This window comes from Pelodiscus sinensis, chromosome 1 (assembly GCF_049634645.1).
Source record: "Pelodiscus sinensis isolate JC-2024 chromosome 1, ASM4963464v1, whole genome shotgun sequence".
NCBI lineage: Eukaryota > Metazoa > Chordata > Testudines > Trionychidae > Pelodiscus > Pelodiscus sinensis.
The window spans coordinates 232,676,982-232,684,619 of record NC_134711.1 but is presented as its reverse complement, the minus strand read 5'-3'; the positions used below and the strand labels follow the sequence as shown (position 1 = coordinate 232,684,619).

The window sequence follows — 7,638 nt, the reverse complement described above, 5'->3', positions numbered from 1 at the left end:
TTTGCCAATCCATTTTAACAAAGAAAGCACCTTCATTAAAGAGAAAATTATAGACCAGGCTGAAAGCTCTACTTTATACCATTCTTCTAGCAGACCTAGGTGACCAACTTTTGGTTTTATCACTAATAAAACAGAGAAAATTACATAGTGCAATATATACTCTGTCAGACACCAGAGAACAGGCATCTACAAAGTAAAGTATATCAGCTATACATACAGTACTCACAAGCATGTCTGTATATACATATAATAGACAGATATTAAGAGCGAGAGAAAGAAAGATCCACTGCATTAATTTTTTTTCAGGAAACAATAGTAATATAAAAAGGGAGGGAGAGAGATGGCCTTCTAGTGGTAGTGGTTAAAGAAAGAGAAGTGAATAAAGTTGGAAATGCTGTGCTTACCAGCTCCCACTGTTCCGGCCACAGAGGGTCACTGAACTGCAGTTCATTTCCTATTTCACTCTCTGACTCCAAGGCTTTGAAGACTGCTGTAGGGATGTAATCTTTCTTCTTGCGCTCTAGTGAAAACCACACAGAAAGATCAGTCACTCGCCTACTCTGTAATTCGCCATCTTCCTCTTTTCACTTGCGCGTGTCTTTTAATGTGATTGTACAGATCATTATTTCTTTGAAATAATTTGCTGTTCAGACGTATTTAATAACATTCTCTGCATTCTGTGAGTTACATGTTTCAAGGAAGAAAGTTCCTCCATTTTTCAGTTGCATATCCAGCAGCTTCTTTTTGGGGAGTTCAGTTCCCTGGAAAGGCTGTTTTCTAAAAAGTTACATGTTAATTTGAACAGTAAATATTATTTAGCACTAAATCAAGAACAGTATCATCTACCAATGAAGCATAGCTCCAAGATTCTAAGAACAAGTAAGACTAAGGGTCTCTAATATGGTGAGTACCAGATAGTCCTTTCTTTTCACTGTTGCCTCCAAAGCTTACTTGCACTGAAACTCCAGTTCTCCTTAAACTAAATGAGTTGCAGATCTATTTAGAAACAGAGTAGGTAAGAACCTAACTCCTGTTAGAGTACTCTGAAGTTGGTCTTCTGAAAAAACAAAGATAATAAAATGGTGGAACCAAAGGAAGCCAGAAAAAGAAGTACATTTATGAATCACCCCCTTTCTCTATTAGCCTCTCACTAAATGCTGAAATAAATGGTGACATCATGCACTTCCGTGGGCAAATATTGCATTCTATAATGTTTATCAAAACCAGGGGAAACATATTTTAAAGTATAAATTGTACACAGTGAAAAATGACATTTCACCTACTAAAGAAATACACAAATTAGATGCTGAAGGAATTATTTGCCTCCTCACTTAGGTACATTGCTTTTACACAGATATTCCACTTTAAAATCTTTGATAATATGCATTGTCTTCTCAGTGGAATTTGATCTGGCTAGTTTAAACAAGAATTGTAGTGATTTTTAGCAGCTAGTGATATAGAGCAGCTATATATATATATATATATATATATATATATAGGGTTTGGGTGTAATTCATATCAGTGCAGAGGGCACACTGAAGTTAAGGCTTTAAGGAGAGCATAGGGCTGTGAGCAGACCATCTGCACTAGGAACCTCTCCCAGTGCCCAGTGAAGTCAATGAGAGTCTTCACATCAACTTCAATGGGCTTTGAATTTCATTATATATGTTTCCAGATTATTTTCAAAATATAAGTGTAACCTACACACCTGGTGAGTGTGGTTCACTGGCCCATGTAGTGGCACTTAGACCACTTACAGAGAGAAAGAATGAATGGGTCCTACAGTCTTAGTGGACAAGCAGCTGGCTTTTGGCTCATGCAGAAGAGTCTCATGCACTGATCTCCAGAGGTCCCAGATTAGATTCTGCCCACAGATGACTGGGATCTGCTGGCCTTATATAAGGAAAACATAAAGTAATAGAATAATAAGAAAAGTGGCACTGCTGCTGAAAAATATTCTCAAATAATAGCAAAAGGGTGGCACCCCTTTTCTATTTACTCTGAAATCTTCTCTTGTGCAGCTTTAATTCACTTAGTTACATTAGGAAATCATCTCTGAAACCTCTGGAACACCTGAAATATTCACTCCTGTGGCACAGCAACAGGCTCTTAAGACAGGTTTAGTAGATATTCTTAAAGTTTTTACCACCCCTTGTCAAAATAAATCAAATTGTGCTAATCTCCACAAGCACTTTAAAAGGATTAAAATTACAGGGAATCATTTTATATACCAAATTACTTTGTATATTTCTATTCTTTTGAATGAGAGGGGGGAAATGAATTGAAAATCAAAAGAGGGAATTGCTCTTTTGATACAAGCCTTTTCTTTTCTACAGGCATAATTAAATAGATCTTAAAACACAAGAGTGAGGCAGAATGGGGAGGGGGAGAGGAAGAATGGCAATGAGGAAAATGGGGAAAACAGAGAGAGGTCAAAGGCCAGAAATTAAATGTTTGCATCTCACTCTTCCAGGGGTGCTGGAGCAATTTGTATAGTACGGGTGCAGACAGCCACTGAACCAAATTGTAAACCTTGTGTACAATGGAAACCACTTCAAACTAGCAACTATGTACTCTTCTCTGTTAAAGACACATCAGATCAGATACTCACCCCATCTGAGGACTGCCCTAATCTGGAGGAGTGTCCCAATGATGTAGATTTCTTCTATTTAGCTCCCGCTAGCTGGCTACTCTTTCTCCAAGTCCCTAGTGCAACTGAAGTCCTTGACATTGAGGGGGAGGAGGATATGCAACTAGAGCATTGCGACAGTCTAGCAGTTCTTAACAGATGCACCAGCTTCTGAGGGACAAAGCCAGAGGGTGTACTTTTGAGACACCATAAAGGTGGTCTAGCCATGACTAGGCTGTGCCAAGACTGCAAGATTAGAGAGCCTCAATTGGCTCCACAGCTCAGCTCTACTTAGCACATACTTGGTGCAGCTGAGAATTCAGTCAATATCTCTTCCACTTGTGCTTTAGGATAGCATATTTTTAATAGTAAGATCACCCCTATAAATAGCTGCTAAGTAAAAGACTGTTCCTTTTTTTTCCTCATTTTTCTATCAATGGATCTTTCCTAGTGGTTCCAAGTAAGAGGATTTCCTCAGCTCATCGTAATATGCACTGATTACTTGTCATGCCCCCAAACCTCCAATGTTTGTGCTGATACCCCATCATCCTTTGCAGCTGTAAGCTACTGTAGGAATGAGTTAGTGGATAGGCATCATGTCTGATTTTGGGGTGTTGGTTGCTGGGTGGATGGTTGGGTAGTTTAGGTGCTGCTGTCTCTTAGTACAGGTAGATTGGATGTAACTTCTTCCAGGAGCAGGAAAAATGTGGAAATGCCTGTCCTTTCTTTCTGTCTTCCTGTCCTTTTCCAGGAAGAATTGGCTAAGCTTACAAGAGAGGCCACAGGAACCAAATAGCTGTCCCTTTACTCCAATCAGAAAGGAGAAACAGAGGAAAAGGCATGAGAAAAATAGGAAGAGTATGAGGTACTACTAGTCATAGCCTGAGCAAACAACAGAGTAAAGTATCATTTAAACAATGAGAGGCCTGGGAGTCTCTCTGCCCATTATTTATTGCAAAATGGAGATGGAAGAGCTGTCCAAACCCCACATAATCAGTTTATGTAGAATCCAGAAGAGATAGTGAATTCAAGGGACTGGAGATGAAAATTTTGAGCAATCATTGCAGTCCTTGAGGAGCTGAAGGTAGCTAAAACAACATATATGAACCCGTAATTCAGTTCATTCTTTGCATCATAGCTTCAGCAACATTCACATTTTCTCCATATAGAGATAACTCTGTGGAGGTCCAGACTTAAAGAAGGACCTTAGATGTTCAGAAAGAAATATTCATTATGGCCCTGTGAAATAGGGTCCTGAAACTTCACTAGTGATCCATAGATAGTGATATAGATTCATTTTAGGGATTTCTTTTTAAGGGTTCCACTCTTAAGAATTTTCTATGCTTCTTCCTGCTGAAAAACACCTTCGAGGTGGAATGATAAATAGAAGTGGAGAGCACTGAGCAAATAGTCCATGCTTCCAGGAAAGGAGGAAAAAAATCAAATAAAATTTAAGAAGACCAAGGGGAAATGGGAGGAGCTGGTCATTTATACCGCATGTGACTAAAAATCCTTTCCTCCTGCTTCTCGGAAGGTAGGACTATGGAGTTCTTGCTGTACTGGAATTTTTATTCTGGCACAGAAGAGGTGATTCATGAGAAATGACCAGTTTCTTTTCTTATACAGAAAAATCTTTTCATTTCAGCCTTTTTGAAGAACAGAAAATAGCAACAGTGATACAGAAATCATAGCATTTTTAATGAAGCACTATATCTGATTAAAACTGCATTACTTCTCCCAATAGAGGGGAAAAAAGACATCCTAAACAAGAATCTTAAGCATGTACATACTCTACAAATGATTGAAATATGAAAAATCTGCTAAGAGATATTAACAAATAACAAAAAAAAGGCTCTTGCACCCACTATTTTAAATTAAAACATGCGTGCACACATACACTGAGGAAAAATAAGCAAGGAAATTCTTTCCAATAGCCAGTTTCAGGAATACAACTGTTCTCCTGTGCTAGCAGCTATTGCCAGCCAAATAAAATATCACTGTTCCATTAGGAAATGGCTAGCTAAACAGAAAGTGCAATGAATCTGCAGCTGATGAATATAAGGATTTCTCCATGAAGTCCCCTGTGTCAAAAATTATTATAGAGGCTTTCTGTAGTTTAGGACATTCCCAAGACTGGTTACTCAGTGTTATGTAAATGACAAATGGCTAGAAAGAAATAACTTGGAACAGATGAATAAACCATTTGGTTCATAGGGAAAGAGATCAATATAGGTTTGATTGGAAGGGTTGAAGTAGCATCTTGTGTTGAAAATTATGACACTTCAGTAACCTTCAGTTGGACATTATTTTAATTAGCAAACACTAAAAAAATACTTTAAAAAATTTAAAAAGAAAGCAATTCATTTGATCCCTTAGCCTTTAGATAAATGGTTAAGAAATTGATAGCCAGGTGTGTCTACATAGCCATGGACTGGTAGTGTCATTCTTTTCCATTTACATGGTATACTATGCTAAGAAAGAGAAAACTAGAATGTGGTATTTCAAAACTGACTCAGAAATGTTTCAGAGCACCAAACCTTGGATAGTTTTCTGGGATTTTTTTTTCCAGAAATGGAGGACTTAGGCCTCATCTATACTTACCAGGAGAGTGGCAATGTGGGGATATATCTCCTGGGGGATTGATTTAGCGGGTCTAGTAAAGACTCACTAAATTGACAGCTAATCACACTCCTGTTGACTCTGGTACTCCCTTCTCCCCTCCAGAGTGGAGATGCCTAGGTCATTTGAACTAAGGTACATTGATTCTACCTATGCTATTCACTTAGCTGGAGTTGTGTATCTTCATTTGACATTTTCCCCTAGTGTCGACTTGATATCTGTGTAATACACATAGCCAAATTTGGCCCCAATAGATGTATACAGGCTTTCCTCCTCCTCAACACATCCCCTGAGCAAGGGTCAAACACAACAATGATTTGGAGACGAGTGAAGATGTAAAAGCAGAATTTTGTGTTGTAGGAGGAGGCAGCAGCCATGTGTGCCGGGATGTAGCTTGCTTTTCATCCCTTTCCTCAGATGCTAAGGGAGTGAGGGGAAAGTACTTGCATTCCATGCATGTTTCTCACACCTGACTGGTGAGCTCTCTTCACTAGCCACTTGTGAGAGGCATGCTCAGAATGCAAGTACTTTCCCCGACTCCCTTAGCATCCGGGGAAATAGATGAAAAGCAAGCCACGTCTTGGAGTACACAGCTGCTGCCTCCCCACCCACCTGAACTTCAGCCTTTGTGAGAAGAAGGCAGGAACACTACGGAATGGTGCATGTGTGCACTCCCACTGTATGCTGGGAGGGAATTACAGGTGTGATTATGGATTTAGGGGGAAATAAGCCAACTACAGGTTCTCATGAGTGAGAATGGAGGTTTGGAAATGGCTCTCTCCGTCTTCTACATAGAGTAGGAAAAAATCTCTGCAGGGCTGGTCCCAGATGTGTATGGATCTCAAAGGCCTTATTTGACCTGTGTGGTTGTAGCCATGTTGGGCTCAGGATATTAGAGACAAAGTGGGAGGGTTTCCCTGATCTGAAGAAGAGCTATGTGTAAACTCAAAAAAGCTTCTCTCTCTCACCACAGGTGGTTGCTGCACGATGCTATAGTACCCCACCCACCTTGTGCCTTTTGACTTGATTTGACTATTTTTTTCCATTCCTTGCTCAAACAAATGCCCACTGAAATCAGTGGGAACCAGAATAAAGAGTGAATACCAAGAGAGAAAGAATTTGGCCCTGTGAAAGGAAATTCCCTTTACATATGTTCAGAATCTTAATTTCCCTGAGCTTTATTTGTTAAATTTGTTTACTTAGCTCACTCACCACTGGAACGTCCATCTTTATTTCCTTCAAAATATATTATGCATACTACCTGGGTGAGATCCTATCTCAATAACAGAAATTTATTTTTTTATTCTTATTTCACACATTTCGATATATCTCTACCTCTGGTCACTCTGTAATCTTCCTACTGTCTTTTATGATACTTGAGCCATTTGTATAAAATCCCTTTAATATAAGTTGGCTCGAGCAACACATGTTATTCCAAATGTGGCTTCACAAGCTTTTCTCATAGTGCTGGGATATTTTCTCTGACTTAGTTTCAATACCTCCATTTATACATACCTCAGTTTTGTTTGCTTTATTTTTAAAAAACTGCTGTTAAGCACCAGTTCAAATGCTTTAGAATTTTATCCACATCCACCCCTTTCCCTTTCTACTGCGTGTACAGCCACAGATAGTCCCTTTTTTTGGATTTTGGGTCCAGCACAGATCTAAAGGTGTCTCATTACCTCTAGCTACTATCAATAGAGCTAAGTGAACCAATATTTATCAAATAATACTCTAATCCCTTGAATTATACTAAACTTTCTTGGAAGTTTCAAAATGTTCACTCATTTTTCGTTCACCTGCTGTTCACTTCCTGGGGTTGGTGAGGAATGGAATGCTGCAGTGTTAGAAGAAATTATGTTCCTTTGGCATTTTCAACTGAAAGGGAAATAGGAAATTGGAGATGAAGGATGGCCCTGTGGTTAAGACATTGGATTGGGATTGCAGAGATGTGAGCTTCATGCCTGGCTATGCCACACACTTCTGTGATTCTAGGAAAGTCACGGGAACAGAGAAATCACCATAATGGATCCATCCTGTCAGTGGTGTAGTGAGGCTAATACTTTACATCTATATTGCCCAGTCCCAGCTGCTTCAAAAGAAAATGCAAGAAATCCCACATAAAGTGGTTATAATGAACCCACATTCAAAGATTCTTTTTTCCTCCACTATTCAGAAGGTGGTTTTTGTGCTATAGCATGAGGTATTGCATTCATTCCGAAAACAAAACCCGGTGTGGTTATTTATCCAATCAAAACACATATTGCTTACATCCTTGGCTGCTACCAACATTGAGAAAAGGTCTTCACTGAGCTATGTTTTCCACCCCAGAATTGTTACAGCTGTTGTCTCCTTTTCTGACAACTTGATCAGTGGGGACTTTCTTTACA

General features: G+C 39.2%; 1 long non-coding RNA gene across 1 annotated transcript in view; it reads right to left on the bottom strand.

The window, feature by feature from the left end:
* Nucleotides 1–386: 386 nt before the first annotated feature.
* Nucleotides 387–7,638, bottom strand: part of LOC112544356 (uncharacterized) — a 72,817-nt gene continuing 65,565 nt past the window's right edge. Inside the window, exon 3 of the long non-coding RNA XR_003087712.2 lies at nt 387–520. This is a non-coding gene — a long non-coding RNA (uncharacterized LOC112544356). The remainder of the gene's footprint in view (nt 521–7,638) is intronic.